The 17649-nt window shown below is 27.2% G+C and overlaps 1 protein-coding gene across 8 annotated transcripts in view; it reads left to right on the top strand.

Annotated features, from left to right (window-relative positions):
- Positions 1-17649, top strand: part of LOC107453362 (serine-rich adhesin for platelets) — a 65137-nt gene that overhangs the window by 13548 nt on the left and 33940 nt on the right. The window lies entirely within an intron of this gene.

Consider the following 17649-nt stretch of genomic DNA (forward strand, 5'->3'; position numbering starts at 1 on the left):
TGATTAGAGAACTTTTACATAAAATGTACTTTTCTCGTGGTACAAATGTGGGAAGCTGAATTATCTTTATTTAAATTTAATAAATTTATCTAAATCTGGGGAAAGAAACACACTTCATTATCATTTATTTTTAATGAACATTTCTTTAGTTTAAGTTTAGTTTAGTTTTAATTAATATTTCTTTCTAGTCTTTAAAGTAGAATTTTGCTGTTATGTGAGAATTAAAATTTGTTCCGTATCTTCGTAGATCATCTGTTTTCTAGCAAGTCTAACCATGCTAGAAAAATGTATTTTAGGTCAAACATAGGGAGCATTAGTAGGGGGGTTTGCCGAAACACAATTGTTTTTTTTTTAAATATGAATGCCATACTTACCTACTATTCTTTGAAATATTTTTATTCATTTTAAGTTTGAAAAAGTTTAAAATATATTATACTATAACACTATTTATGTTTTTTTTCTTCTCAAATTTATTTATTTTGAATATGATTTTTGTTAAGCTGAGTTATTGTGACAGTGAATCTTTTTAGCTATCTTGTAGTTATATTAAGAATTCCATTTACGTTATCTGCGTGTAATTGAAAAAAAAAAAAACTTCTTCACGATTGATTCTGAGGAAAGTGGCTTGACAACTTTGCTCCTTCTATTGCTAATGATATGAACGCTAATATAGAATTTCAAACAACTGATAATTCAAAATTTATTTTAGTATTTTATTTTATTTATTTTTTGTAATATGTAGCTTACCATATAAAGATGCCAAATATATAAAAATCTCAATTTTTAATGTTTTGTCGCTTGCGTTGATTTTTCAATTGCACGGCAGTAATAACAGTTACTCTTTTCTAAATTTATCATCGGATAATTTTTTTTTCTTCCAATGCCCACCTGGATAATGACCTAGGTCATACAGGCACCTGAAGGGCCAACGTTGCTCCCACAGTAAGGACAGATAGTACAGAGAAGGAAAGAACATCCATGCCTTGCCCGGGATTCGAACCCAGAACCTTTCTGATGCAAGGAGCTAACCCCTATACACAAGCCGGTTGGCATGATCGGATAATAAAATGACTGTTTATTCTATAGATGTAACGAATATTCGGCCCCTATTCGGAATTCGTCCCTTTTGCCGAACATTCGTTTGGTCGAATGCTCGGCCAAATATTCAGCAAAATATTTTTTTAGAAAGGTGTTTGTCGACAATTTTTTAAAAATATTTAAATAGATCTAATAAGAAATAATCTGAAATTATAGTTTTTCTATACATTGTTAGAAATACTTTTTACACATATTTTTTAAGTTCTAAAACTTGCGCGCCGCTAGCAAATTTATGTTCTGGAAGACAAATGGAAAAGCGAAATCGGAAAAATAGAAACTAGATTACTTAATACTGAACCACGAGTTTTGTACTGATGATTTTGTAAAATTATATTCAGGCAAGTCAATTGCGTCATTTTTTTAACACTTATATGTTTTGTTTCGTTTTGGTAATTTTTTTTTGTTTTTATTGGCTCGGCCTTTTAACGGAGCATTTCTAAAAAAGAGACGTATTCTTTTATTATCATTTTTTTCTTTCTTTTTTGTACGTTAAGACAGATAACTGGGTAACACAGAAATCTGAGATTTTCGACGTTAAACTTACATTTTAAGAAAAATTTTTTTTTCTGTTTCTCTCTTGCTTTTTCATTAACTTTTCTTTTTATCTGAATTTTTGTAAAAGTTACTTTTTCTAATGCGCTTTGTTCTTTTATCGTCACTTTTTTCTAAAATTAGTGAGCGTTAAATTTTTCGTTTAAAAATTAAGATCGATATTTGTTTTGGTTTCTATTTAGCTTTTTCTTTTCAAAAACCTTTTGTTTTTAACGACGTTTTTATTATGACGCAGCAATTAAGAGAGTTTTTATTAAAACTTAGTTTTTTGGAAAAAATGAGATGTTCAGCCTTAAAATTTTCTTTCGAGAATTAAGATCGATTTTTATTTTTTCTGCTTCGCCTTTGTATGTAATCTTTTGTTTTCATGATTGCGCGGCATTTTTATAAGTGCTTCTGGTAGACTATATAATGTTTAATGGTTACTTTTTTTTCTAGAAAATATTATTTGAAGCGGTTAACTTTTCTTTTAAGAATTAAGCGGATTTTTTATTTTTATATTCGGTATTCGGCTAATTTTTTTTGACTGAATATTCGGTATTCGGCCAAATCACTATTCGTTACATCCCTAGTTTATTCTTAATAATAATATTTATAAACGTGAATTTCTAAAATTTTGGATCCTTTTAATTGTTTATTATGCTTCATAATAAAATTATTTTCTAATATTGCGTCATATCTTTTCCTTTCCCGATTTGGTCATATTTTTATATTAATTTCGTTTTTGTGGTTGAAATCTAACATTAAGGAAAAATTATAGGTTATTTCAATTATTAAGAATCCAGTTAACCATAATTTTTTAACGGTATCTAGTAAGCATGAAAGGGTCGAAAAATACACGTATAATTTTTGTTTAAAAATCTTATTCTTATTAAAGTGTTGAAATTAAATATGAGCTATAAATCTATTTTACTGGTAACGTAATCTCTTGGATTACAATTCCTTTTTTCTTACTTCGGGTGGTGTTTTGCATTACAATAGGAATTTTCCTTTACAGGATTTTTTTCTCGTTTCGTTTTATATAATATTAATTATTGGCTACCAGTAAACCAGTATTATTTCCGTATGAGTTGGTAAAGAACTATTATTTACACGAATAGTCTGAAAATTAGCTCTTCTTTTTATTACCCTGACGAGCTATATAAGTTCTTTCGTTTTTACCAATTTTTAACTCAGAGAATTAGTTATCCAGCAATTTTTAATTTCATGCTACTCTTTTTTTAATATACACGCTTTCGATATATTTGCAATTTCACAACTTGATTTATAAAGTAAGTTGTGCTAGCACAATGACCTCTTAACTTTCTGGATCTTAGCGGCGCCCTTTATGAGTTGTTTCCTATTAAAAGCGCAATGCATCCTCCCCGATATCTTACATTAAATTTTGATTGTACTTTTTTCTCAATGTGCCTCTGAACTTACGGATTTGTCTATTTTTTTTGCATTTAGACTAGGTTTAGGATTTTAAGTTTTGTCGGTATTTTACATTTTTGTATTTGTCTATATTTTAAGCATTTATCAATATATTTTTTTGCATCAAGTCTTTAAATTTTAATTATTTCCTTGTAGTTTTTTTTTTCATTTCGTCTGGCAATTTTAAGAATTTTTGCAGTTTTTTTTTATTTATAATTTTTTTTTTTCATTTCGTTTCCGAATGTTTAAATTTTTTTTTCTTCATTTGTCGCTTAATTTTATAGATTTGTCTACATTTAGTTTGCTTTTCGTCCCTAAATTTTGAAATAAATTAGAAAGTTTGAAAACTAATTTATTACTCACGATATAGTTCTATTTATAAAAAATGTTTCTGTAAACTGACTTGGTCAATTTTTGTTTTTTAAAGATACTTTACTTAATAGTAACTCAATGATACTTTTAGATAACAAAGGTATGTTTACATTTTTCAATAATAATTTAACTGATTACAGTCTCAATAAAGTTTCGGTTATTTTCTGTGTATGAAGCTTTTGCTTTCTAGTATTGTTATAAATGTATTTACAGTAGTTTGAAGTATGTTTCTGTACATGATGTTTTATTCTCTGATTCGTCAATATTTTTATTCAAGCAAAAATCACGGTATCATAAATCGAATTAATGTAGATATAAGTAAAGGCCTTATTGTAAGACAGTTATAGCCATAAAAGAAGAATTAGAAAATAAACAAGTTTTTGAAAATAATTGATTAAAGGTAATAGTTTCTTGTTTAGGTGTCTCCTCAATTCTAAAAAGTCATATTCAAAGATTTTTGTGATTATTTTTAGCATGATTTATTTAATCGTGTTAATCACAGTGTTTTGAATTATGAGGTAGATAAAAAACTTTAAATTTATTTGTGATAAAGTACATATCTATTTTATTGTTTAAATAATGAAATTACAATATTAGAAATAAACAGCTATTAGTCAGTATTCTTTTTTAATTTACTTTTTAGAAAAACCCCAATAAAATCAATCATATATTTATAAACTCTCCTTCCAATGTCTCAAACAAGTTTTAAACAAATTTTGCTCAAATTTTAAGGTAATATTTTTGTAATTAATTTTAAATTGCTCTAAAAATTTTGTTTAATTTTATTAAATATTTTTAAAGTTATAGCAAAAATCATAAGACAAAAAACAATACAAATACAAATTTCTATAACTTCATAATACTAATCTATATCTTTATACAAATTTCTATATCTTCATAAATATTTAAATACAGGCTTTCAAAATTTGTGTAAATATTACAAATCTACATTTTTTGGTATAGGGTGTTTAAAAACAATATTTACTGTTTTTAATTTATTGTCGGTCCCTCAAACCCTTAAAAAAGCTTTAAACTTATTGATATGTATGTGAAATCTCATGATCTAAACGCTTCTGAAGTTATAAAATGGTTCTCTTAGTTTTTCTGGAGAAAAAATGTATTAGTATAGAAATTTTTCCATTACTTTGTCTGCCCCTATATGCTCATTGCTTTTCTTTGTTCGATGTTATCTTTAATCAGTTTTGTATATTATAGCCTCCAGTACAGTCAAAATATAAATTTGATTGCTAAACGATTTCAAGAAAATTGTGGGTCAAAATTTAAAACTGAACTTTGAAAACTGTCTGTATTAAATCAATATCTTTTATAAAGTAGTGTCTTGCTCAGCGTCCATTATATTAAAACGGATATATCGGTTGAGTTGTTTAATGCTTTTTTTTTGTGAAGCATGTTTTGGGTTGTTGCATGTAGTGATTTTGCCTGTATGTCAAGCGTAACTAACGAATAAAATAACATCTGTCGTGCCACCTTGAAAAATAAAGAAAAATAACAAATATTTAACGGATATGTGTGGTTGTCAATAGGGGACCTTTATATGTGTTTTCTAAGATTTTCTATTTATTATTTTGAGAAATTTTTTAATTTAATTCATTGTTTTGAAAAATTAGGAAGCAATGTGTCTCTAGATCTGATGGCGCATTGAACACAGGCGTTGGTTATAGGAATGTTTTATGAAATTTTCTATTTTGAGAGAATTTAAAAATATAACTAGAGAGGTTAAATAAACTAAAAAAAATACATAAGCTAATCAGTTTTTAATGATTAGAGTAGATAAGTAAAAAAATATATATTATATATATGGAAAAGTAAAATTTTTTTCCTTTTACTTATTTTTTCTTCTTAACCGCTTCCCGAATTAACTCGCGTATGTATATATTGCAAATATTCATTATCCCGAAAAAACTCGGTCGTAGCAGAATTTGGCAGTACGTTTTGTTCCATCACGTTTTTACTCGGCCAGAAGCAAAAGGAAAAAAGGAGTTAAAAAAATGGCGTTCGCTTACGAATGTGAAATTAATTCAGGTGATTTTTCAGATTATGGGAGGTGTGGAAGGTGTACGAAGACTAATATTTTACTTCTTTCATTTGCCCGAGATAACGCGAGATAGTAAAACTACTGATGTTAATTAAATGTTTTTTACTCATAAAAAAGAAAAAACTTTAAATTTCAACTTGAAACTTTGTATTACTTACTTACTTTGTATTACTTTGTTTTGTTTTACTTCCTTGTATTTATTAATAAAGTAAAAAAAAAAAAATTAATTTTAGAATTTTTTTCCTTCAAAAAAGTTGGTTAAGGAAGCGTTTAATTAATAGGTAAGGTTAGTCTCTGTATGCAACTTTTGATTCCACCAATTAAAAGTTTTATTTATCTGTTAGCTAAAAATGTTTTTCATACAGAATAATTTCTGCAGATTTCATATTTTTATCATGTAAATTATTAGACAGAAAAAAATCTTTTTGTAATTTCTGTTGTCTTTTTCCGAAAAATGATCTTGGAAAAAAATCGATCTTTGAACCCGAAAAATGATGAAACAACTGGATCAGCAGACAACTTGATTGTTGGCATTTAATAAAGGAATCTTCTTCAGGTTATTGCCTGAGGAGTTTTCTTTCTTTCTTTGATTGGAAATTAGCTATGCAAGAATGGTAGCATTCATTTTTTTTATTCTATTGTTTAAAATAGACTGTTATGTATGTTTTCAAAAATTTTCCTAACTTAATAGCTTTTTTTTTTTTACAACTTGCTCACAAAAATAACTATTTAAATGAATCTTTGTTTTGAAAGGAGGATATTCGAAGAGCGAACAAATAAATATAAAGGGGTTCCGAATAATAAAATTAATCCAACGCTATTTAATAGCTTCAGTGGAAAAATATATTTCTTTCTATCCAAGTAAACATATCAAATCTTTTTAAAGAGAAATATTAATACAATATTTAAAATAATTTATACAGTGTGCGGAAAAAAATCTTTTTTTAAATTTTTTATTTCCAATGCCCACATTTCGTCAATTAGGCATTTAAAGGGCAGATTTGTTGGCCACTCTTTCAGGAGCACCATATTAGCAAGGCCAATGTTGCTCCCACAGTAAGGACAGAGAATGAAACCATGCCTTACCCGGGATTCAAACCCAGAACCTTCCTTATGCAAGGACAGTTCCCTGACCTCTACACAATCCGGTTTGCGGAAAAAGACTTATTGCATCGTAAATGTTAACTAATTTCTTCTTAATTTGTGTGTCTATCTCTTTGATTAGAAAATATTTACTAATACATCTCATAGTTTACTTTTTTTGTGTGGCTTTTTTAATGTGTCAAGTAAGAGTTATTTTAGAATTGTTTACTCAAGGAAAGCGACAAATCGTTGTACGCAAAAGTTGGGCTTCGGCTGTCCCTCTACATCGCTACTTTCATACAAAATAAATGTATTTATTAGTTAAAATCTTCTTTTATTATTATTTCTTATATTTTGTCACTTTTATATTTTTAATAAAATTGTATCAAAAATTGTTTAGCCGATTTTTTTTTCTTCCACACTTTGTAATAGCAATCTAGTCTCAATATTAGTATTAATTTCCAAGCTATTAAATGTATCGTTTTTTACAAAAGCTAAAAAGGAGACAACTGAAAAAAATTATTTTAGGAATTTTTACGAAATTACAATAACTATACTTCTTATATTTTTCGAAATCAAAATTTCTGGAATATATTACGTATAGTAAAAACTAACTGTGTCGAAAGCTAGTCTTTTGCCTTTTTGACTTAGTAATTTTTAAAATTTAAATTTTTTGCTTCTATTTATATTTATGCTCTTCATTTTTTAAGCCAAGTGAACAAGGTATGAACCTATAAAAAAAATCAGTTTATTTAAAAAATAAGATTTATTGTCGTATGTTAAGGACTCGTGTATACCTTAGTTATGTTTTAAAAGCGTAACAGTGTCATTGTTTGGCTTTAATTTAAGGTTTTTAAGATTTTAAATTTAGTCTTTTTTATTGTACCTTGCTTATTCATTAAATTTTTTTAATTTTATAAACTTTTGCAATTTTTATGCGAAACTTTTTACACTCGAGTATGCAGGTTTGCTTTTCAGGTTGCGAAATCAGGTTTGCTTTTCAGTATGTATATGCGTCTATGTCTATACTTCTGTTATTTCTGTTCAATCAAAAATCTAAGGTTGCATTCACACCGGTGCAAAAAACAAAAACAAAAAAAACAACTATAATCCGTACTGTGTGCTTGTAGACATAATGCACCAATCTGATTCTCACTCGTTGGGCGCTAAAATAACATTTTGATTGGTGCAATATCGAAACGCATGATACATATACATACGAACCGTATTGTGTAAACTTGAAAATTTTTTATTGAGATAAAAGTAATTAAAATTTTGCAGTGAGTGTTTAAATGATCTTTGATCAGTATTTTGCCCATGGTCCCAGCTTCTCTTAATTAGGCCTCGATCATTGTACAAGCTTATTTAACAGATAAATGGTGCCATGAAAGATTCTAGATGAAATGTAATTAATTGTTGCGTTTAATTATAAAGCAGTCAAAAGCGGGATATACTGCGCTGAATAAAAACATTACTTACGCAAGATAACAAAATCAAATATTATTACCAATTTTGATGAATAAATTAGAAAGGAAAATAAAAGTATGATTGATCACTGTGGTGCTTCGGAGCTCGTATTTGCATAAGAAATTTATGTAACCGTTATGTATTAAGTTTGCAAAAGTTGGGTATGAAAAATCACTGTGTTTACTAACTTCAATCGGTTCACCTACAGTTATTATAATAAATCGATGTTTATAAATCGTTGTGTTAAAAATCTGCTATGTGGTTGGCATTGTTATACATCAGTGAAGCAAGGGTGTTCTGAAAAAGATATAAAAATATGAGTTTTTATTTTTTGTTAATTTCATTCACATTTCCTGAAAGACATCCCTCCCCCCTGCTTGTATCAATGTGAAATAAATGCCTGCTTTTATTTATTTTTGTCTGAGGCGTTTACCTAACACAGTATTTTGACAGTAAATAATATTCTTATGGGAATATTCTTCTGAACACACTTCTGCCGTTTCAGGGATGTAAACAAGAGTGCCCTCAAAAAGTTGTTAAGTGGGTTGGTTCTATTCACCGATCCGAAAGTTAAAAATAATTTTATATTTTCTTTAATGATATTTCACTTTGTACGTATCATCAATTAAGCGCAAGAGCTACATTTTTCAAATAGAAAGTTTGCTGATCTTTATTAGGAATAACTGACCTATAAACTAATCATAAAACTTTTTTTTCTATTAGTTAGTCATTTGATCCAAAGGCTCCCATTCTTTAACGGTACTCCAGTTCTAAAGATCTGTGGTATAATATAATAAAAAATTATTCCTGCTACAGTTGGCAAAGAAGGTATTAGAAAGAAATGAGAGAATAAATATTATTGTATAATGCAACTTTTAGTTCAAATTTAAGTGTAACCACTTGATTAAGTTAAGCACACTAAATATATCTCCATGCTCTTGGAGATATCGTAAATATTGTTCACATCTGTTTTAGATTGAATGATATATCATTCGAGTAAGCAAATTTGTAGTAATGAAATCTTATTTCACTTCCAAAATAATTTTCCTTCTCCTTTTTTTTTACTTTTGCACTAACTATATATAATTTGTATGTAAGATTAATTTAAATCTGAAAGTGTTCTCCCTAAACGTTTTTTAGAAGAGCGGTCTGCCCTGTTTGACTTTTGATTCCTATAAATGCACCCTCCTTGCCCTTTTAGTTAAGATAGCCTTGTTGTCTTTTTATTTTTAAGGAAAATTATTTCTTTTTTTTTTTCAAAGAAAAAAACTCTCCTCCTTGGCACCACATGAAACCTGTGGTGTCCACAATAGATTAGCTCATAAATCTTGTTCGAGATAAACTTCCTGGAAAAAGCAGAATAAATGTGAGGTTTTAAGCACCTGCTTCTGAATGTCTTTGCCTCTTCATAGAAAATAGGAGTTGAATCTAGTTTCGAACATGTGGATTTTTTAGATTTCTATTTTCTGAACTTCTTTAAGACCGAAATAATAATAAAAAAAAATGCTGAAGGAAAAAACGAAATTAAAAAAAGAATTAGAGAAAAAGCATCTTAAGCTGTAATTAAATTGAGTACTTTATTACTAAAAGCAATGAAGTGTTCAATATAGAACATGTTTATTTTAATTACAATGATATGGAAAATTACTTTTGTTTTTAAAAGAAAATTTTAGGGCTCTTTTTTGCTCCTTTCTTTTTATTTTTATTCACTATATCCAATACAAAATAAAATTGATTTTATTAACGAAGCACATTATCATGCATTGTAACTAATATAATACTTTCGAATAAATGTTAACAGTTTTCTCCTTTTTGTAATTCTGACATCTTCTTCCATCTTCTGAGAAAATACTTGTCTACAATTTTATAAGCTAAAAGTATTTAATATTCGTTCTGATTAATATGCATTGTTTATTTTATCTTTTAAGTGAGATTTTTTTTTGTTGCTATTTTAACAGCTCTATTCAATGAATGTTTTTATTTATAATTTTATTCATTTATTATTACGTTTATTATTTTATTTATTTTTTCAAGAGTGTGTTAAAATTTTTCTTTTCGTTTTAATTTTTTACAATACAGACTTTCCGCTTTTTTTTCTTCTTCTTTAAAGCGCTTGAGCGCAATTATACGTAGTTCATTTTCAATCAACTTCCATCTTCATTTGTCACTGATTATTATTATTATTTTACTCTTTCATGGCTTTGTTTTAAAAACTTAAAATATTTTGAAAATTTTCTAAAAACAAAAAAGTGTCCCCACCCCTTCTTCTCACGTCACGCCTATAAGTACATATGTTTCCTTATTTGGAACCCAGATCCATCTGTTCAAATAATTAGTTATTTTCAGTTCAATTTTACTTCATTTTATAATTATTTCATTTCTTATAATATGGTTCAACCTAGAGTTCAGTCATGAGTCAAGAGTGTTTACTTTTGAAAGTGCATGCTTTGACTTCAGCCATTCAAATAGATCCCCCATCTGCATGGTTACTGATTATTTTTAAGTGAAAATCATTATTCTATTACTTCATGTCGCCTGTTTTAAAATTAGTTATTCGTTTCAATGATTTATAGACTTTTATGTTTAAATAGCAGTATGCGCGACGTCATTTTCAATTCAAATCATTTCTGTTCATGTAACTGATTATTTTGGATGTAATTTAACTTCATTTTATTCTGTAGAGTAATTATTTCGTTTCTGATTACTTGATTTAATTTAGATTTTAGTCATTAGTTTAGAGCGTTTACTACAGAAAATGCATGCTATTTACTTCATCCACTTAAGTTGACTTATTTTGATCAATTTTGCAGTGAATCTGATAATTTTTCTATCATTTCATATCACTATTTTAATATTACTTATTAGTTTCTATAAATTTGAATTCCGGTAAGCAAATATCATTTTCAGTCTAAGTAATATCTGTTTAAGTAGCTGATTATTTTGAAAGCAATTTAATTTTAATCTTAACCCATCTTCGTGGTTAATGATTATTCTCAAATGTAACTTAGCTTTATTTTCTTCTTTTTTAGAGATATTTTCATCTAACTATATTGTAATTTATTATTAGTTTAAATTTTCCATTTATTTATTTTTTAAAAAGTTTAAGTTATAATTTATGGGTTACGTGTTTTCAAATCCATATACGCCTTTAACTGTTTTATTTATTTTATTATTATATTTTGTAATTTAGTTCGGAATTTAGTTATTAACTGTGTACCCAACACCGTGTACTATTCCGAAATAGTGGTTGCAAGAATCGTCTGTGCTGCTGCGGATATCTAACAAAATCCAGATTTGTTCGCTGGCAATGAGAGCAAACTTAGAGCATCTTTTGTGATATTTTCACTTATCTAGCACACAGCACATGTAATATTTTTGACCAATAAATATTTCAGATGATCTCATCCTTTTATCTCTTTGCTTCTTGTCATACTACTTTCTCTTGAAGTTTGTTCCAATAATCCTAAATATAGTTAAATTCACACGATATTTGGTCTCAGTGACACAGGTTATAAAACTCTGAAGGTATTAAATTCTTTTTTTTTCAATAATTTGTATTACATTTTTTGAAGATATTGTACTATTAGATCAGATTATTAACCAGGGATTGGATTTTTTCGGAAAAATTATATATATTTTTTTAAAGACACTGAAAAAAACATGAAGTAACTAAAATCTAAAAGTGACCAGTACAATTGTTTAGCAATAAGTATTAGCTTAAATTTAAAAACATTAAACTCAATATAGTGCAAAATTTGAAAGTTTCTCTTCACATTTGCCCCCTTAAAAAAATAATTGTTTTCTTATTTTACTTTTATTCAAAAATATTAAAATATATTTAAATTATTTGAATTTTATTTTTTAATGGATTAAGTCTTATTTTCCTGGAAAAAAAATAAATTCGTACTCTTACATCTAGGTAAATTATGTGTACTTAATATATTCAGTTATATTCCATTTAAAAAAATTTTAATTCACTGTCTAGATATTAATTACATACTGGTAAAATTATCTGTGTATGTTAGGTTTCATTTTCATTACTATTACAAATATTTACTTTGATAGGATTATTCACCACTGGTTAATTTTTTATTAGTTGTTTTTTTGGGGGGGAGGGGGTATATTAATAAACTTTCTAGTGATTTTAAATTTTACAATGAATTTTTTAAATAAATACCTTTTATTTAAAAATGCACCTTTAAATGTTCATTTTCTTATAATTTTCAGTTAAAAAAAACATTTTTAACTCTTTTATCAATTATTATTTTTTGTTTACATTTTTGAAGAAAATTATACACTCAGAATTGTCTTTTACCATGCCTTTAACTATTTTTTAAAAACGCCAAAATTTTTCTGTTATTTTGATTGAGTGAGAACTACTTTTTGAAATATACGCATAAAATAGTATAAGGGGTAGTTTAAAAATTATTGAAGATCAAATTCAGTTATTACACAATATTATTCTTTTTGATAAGTTTTAACGGTGGTAAGTGAGTGCCATTTCAAAATTCGCCTTTTTATGTGAGGAAGCACCTTTTTTATTCCTTGATCGAACTCTGATATCATACGTATATAACGGGTGATGTGTCAGCTTTCGGTATATTAATTCGAATTATAAAATATGGTTGTAAATAACCATTTCTCAGCTTTTTTATTTTTTTAAAATTGGAACTACAACATATAACTACAGTTAATGCAGACATGAAGTTACAAAGAGTGTGAAAACGCTCAGTCTTCAAATGGAATACTAATTTTTTTTGTCGAAAATATCAAAAACTTTGCTACTGATGAGCGTTTATTTTCAAAATTGAAACTGATAAAAAAACATATTTTAAATCAATAATGACTAATGTCCCCCTTTTCTTACTCATTTCTATTGAGAATGTTTCTATTGAAATTTTTCTGTTTTAATACACCATTTCGCTGCTCAAAAAGCTAGAAAAGTTATATATTTTTTGCAATTTTTTTAATTAAATTTGAAAACCATATTTTTTCTTACATTTGCTGAATCTTGGATAGATATTTCCGATTACTTTGATATATTATTCATACCAGTTAACTTACATTTCCAAATGTATATAATTCCTTTACTGTAAGGGTTTCTTCTTTCCTTCATGTTTATTTACATCGGGAACGGAATTTTTAAAATAAGAACGGGAATTCAACTTTGATGCCATAGAAATAAATAATATTAAAAAGTTCAATTAATGCCCATTTGCGAGTGTCTGTGGAAGGTAATTCCTAAGAACGGCCGGGAATAATATTAATAGAAAAATAAATAATTAAATATTAAATAAATAAATATTAAATAAATAAATAGTAAATAAATAAATAATAAATAAATGTTAAATAAAAAGCAGGGTTGGCATAATTTAAAAAAAGTTACTTAAAAAAAAATCATTGATTGAAAAAATCATCACGATTTTAGTAGATTTATGTAGAAAATATTATCTACACAGAACTGCACTATCTAATATGTATATATTTAAGGCTACTGGTATTATTTTTGCATTTTATCAGTTTCGATCGTTAAACGCGAATTTTTTTTTTTTTTAAATCTATTGTTTGATTGTATTTTTAAAATAAAACATGATTTTTAAGGACCTTGATAAAATGCCTCAATGTTTCGCCCAAAATCCTAAGCACTGGATGTACTTCCTAAATATCCATTTGCATTAAAAAATAAAGTATCGTCAAGTAAGTTCGAAGCAATGTTTCTGTTTTAAGTTTGTATTGGAAAGAAATCGTGCCCGAAATCTCAGCTGTTCCATATTGACGAAATCTCTTACATTGAAGAAATTGATGGGGGGTTTCATGGGTGACCTTCTGTTGTCTTCACCGGATGCTATGCTCCACGCGTCACTGCCAAGCACTTTTTTTCCCACCTCATGCGTGAGAATCTACTCCAGGTGGAAGGATCACGTGACCGCAAATGTGTACGATTTTTTGACATAGATTCTAGACATATTTTCTGTTTGTTTTACATATTTTTGCCACTCTCTTTTTATGCATTTATTTTTAATTAGCCTTTTTTAATGAATTTTATTCGAAATATTTTCTTTATTGTTATTCCGTAGTTTTTTACAATTTCTTTGTATGGATTTGTTGACTATTTTATTTTGGGTTCAATGCGGTAATATAAAAATAAAACCACTGTGTATCGAAGTATAATATTAAAAAATAATTTTATTTTTTATATTAAAACTAATGTGTTTAAACACTAAATTTCAACGGCAAATTAAATGAGAATAAGGGTTACCTTCTATGTCGTTAGATGAGTAATTTAAAAAATTCTATTTTTCGTCGAAATTTAAGTAATGAAATTTTATTTTAAATAAAAACTTTTCAATTTCATTTAACCCTCATTGATGCTTAACTTTTTCCTCTTTTTGCATTTATTTTTTCCCGAGGAATGGAAGAAAAATGAATTCCTAAACTATTTATTTCACTTTTTATGTCTCTATGAGGAAAAATAGAAAATAAAAACAAATAAAAAACTCAATCTATTTTTTCTTAAACATCAATTTGATATACTGCATCATATATGATACATTGGGCAATAAAGCCAACGTATAATGTTGATTAACTTTTGTATTTATTGGTACATTTAATTTATTATATATCATTCTGATGCAATAGATTTCCTCAGTTACATACTATCTAGGAGTCTTTAGTGTTTAAAAATCTGCTTATGCTCTAAATATTATTTTTCATGCAAATAGCTGAAGCAAAAATAAATCAAATAGTGAGAAATTTAACTCCTTTTATACATATTTGTTTGTATTATTAAAAACGATCAATTACATTAATAACAAAACATTAATTTGTATCTAAGTCCATAACTGTATTTTTTTTAACTATAATTGTTTTCACCAAAGTGAAGTTTTAAAATGATTAAATTATGTTTACTTTTTAAAAAGGAAAGCCTCATATTAACTGTTAGCTAAAAGTTTGGAAATGAATGACTTAAAAATGAAACGACGTTCCGTCAAATGTGAAACATTCGGTAAACATTTTCAATATAGGATCCGAATTAAACATTTTCTGCAAGGAAAAAAACTGATATTTGAAATTGAATGTTTTAAGAAAAGTATATTTTGCGCAATTACTATTTCTGCTATTTTATACTATACAGTTATTTTGGAACTTTAGTAATCTCCATATCTTTACATAAGTCTTCGGATGCAATTTTTAACCCCTTGCAAACACACTACTTTTTTATTATTTATTTTGATAATCATATAAACCCTAGTATCAGTAGGCTTTTCAATCAATCACTTTAAATTTTGAAATGGAAGGGGTCTCTTCATTCGGATCAAATTTCTTATAACCCTTTGCTAAAATTTTGATCCGATTTATTTGCCCTCAGAGGGATAAAATAATTTTTAAAATATAGTTTTGAAAAGTTTATTTTTTTAATGTGTGAGGAAATTTATTGTATTCAAGATAATACTTTATTAGTTCTTACAGACAATAGCATAGTTCTTTCAAAACCTTTTGAGGTTGAGATTACCATTAAAATCGCTGAAGAAGAAAATAACGCTTACTGAAACACTTTCTGCCAGAACATAAAAAAGTGCTTTCTTACAAAGGGGATAAAAAGAGCGTCTGTGGATTTAATAGTGTTAATTCTCCGCCTTCTTTCAATTTTTTTTGTGATGTAGGAAGTGGGGAAACTTGCATTTGTAAGTCACGCAGGTGTATCGCCATAATTCTCCCCCATACTGCTTTTTTATTAACCTTTTTTTTAGGTTTCTGCACTCTTTGAACCACTATATTTACTCACTGCGTAACAGCCTTTTCATTTGTTGATATATATAATATAAACTTTTTTTTTTCTTTGTCGTTTTGGTTGAGGAAATCTCATGGGTGTTTTTAAAGTCTATTAACACTGGAAAAATATTAATTTAAAATGTTGGTGCTTATTTTTTTCGATTCTAATTGTCCTTATGAATTTTCCTTTATTATTATACATTAAATTATAATAATCCGTGGTGATGTAGAGCAGAGCATTTGTAATATAGAATAAAATTGACATTCATTTTTAGGATATTATACGGATAGATAAATAATCAAAAACAAACAAATACCAAATCGTCTTTATAATTAATAAGAAAGAGTGCAAATAGTTGGGAACACATAGCAACAATATTTTGTATAAAAAGTACTATCAACAGTGGCACTATTACTCCATATTTTAAGAAATAAAAAAATATATTATTTCCTTACCATTTATCCAAGCGGTTTCCTATTTTTCTTTGATCGTCTTTCTTTTAACGTAACCTTCATAAACTAAGTTTATTATTAATTCTGAACATATTAACCAATGAAAGACTTTTGAAATGTGAACAATAAAATTCTTTCTTAGTGTTATTAATAATAAAAGAATTAGTGTTCTGAATTAGTGTTTGGTGTCTGAATTAGTGTTTGGTGTATGCAAAGGCTGAATTATGGTTTTTCGTTGGTATCTAAACATAAAAGAACTGCTATGAACGTTGAGAATAGTTATCGAGAAATTTTCGAATTGAAAAGTTCGACGGAAAGAAAATGTTTAATTTGTTCGATGAGGAAAACTAATGCATAGCTGCCACTCTATCGCATTTTGCGTAAACTTTCCGCTTTTTACTCCGATTTCCAACTTTTTGCGTCCGGACTAAAATCTTACGTATTTTGGAAATCTATATCTAAACTAATTTTTTCCCCCTTCGCTTTGTAATGACTCAAATGTGAGTTATTTTAAATTAAAAAAGCGCATTAATGATACCGTATTTAAAAGTTAAAATCTGCGTCTAAATGTAAAAATTCGAATAATTACTACCATGTTTGGCCAACGCCTGGTTTCGCTAACAGACGAATTGTGAAATAGACGGAAGTGTATAAAAACATATCTATTGAATATCATGTACCTGTGTCAGGAGTCCTTACTTGCCAATTTTTATGACGCCAAAGACGATAAGAGTCTTTAAATGGAGAACTGATTTACTTCTGTTTCAATCGAAATAAATTCTACGTTATGTGAGTGAGTGAAAATCAGAGATTTTTCCATGGGAGAAAATCTTCTTGCTCTCGTAAAATATTAAAATAGGGTAATTCAACAAAGTAGTAAAAACTAATGAAATGTTTTAAAAATAATCATGCAAGATAACGAAATTGCTGTATAGATATATTATTGAATTATTTTTATTACATTGATGAATTGATTCATAAAAAAAATTAATTAGCATTATCTTGAATTTAAGATAGAAAATTTCTTAGTTCCTTAAGTTCTTTTGATAGAGTATTAATAATTCTACAACTCAACATCTATTTAAGATTAATAATCCGATCTTTTATTAAATTGAGTAAAACAGTACATGATCTTTCTGAGAGTTTTTTGAACTATTAATCGGAATTTTCAACTCTGTATTTTTTTTCATACGTTATTAATTACGGTTCAAAGCAAAATTATTAAAAAAATTTTAAAATGTTTTTGCTCATTCGCAGTATGAAAATATAACTTTAAATGCTCATAACTTGCGAAATTTTTAACGAATATTTTTCAAATTTTAAAATATATTTATTGTTAATTAAAAATTACTCTAAAAATTTTGTTTAATTTTATTGAATAT

This window comes from Parasteatoda tepidariorum, chromosome X2 (genome assembly GCF_043381705.1).
Source record: "Parasteatoda tepidariorum isolate YZ-2023 chromosome X2, CAS_Ptep_4.0, whole genome shotgun sequence".
In the NCBI taxonomy this organism is placed as follows: domain Eukaryota; kingdom Metazoa; phylum Arthropoda; class Arachnida; order Araneae; family Theridiidae; genus Parasteatoda; species Parasteatoda tepidariorum.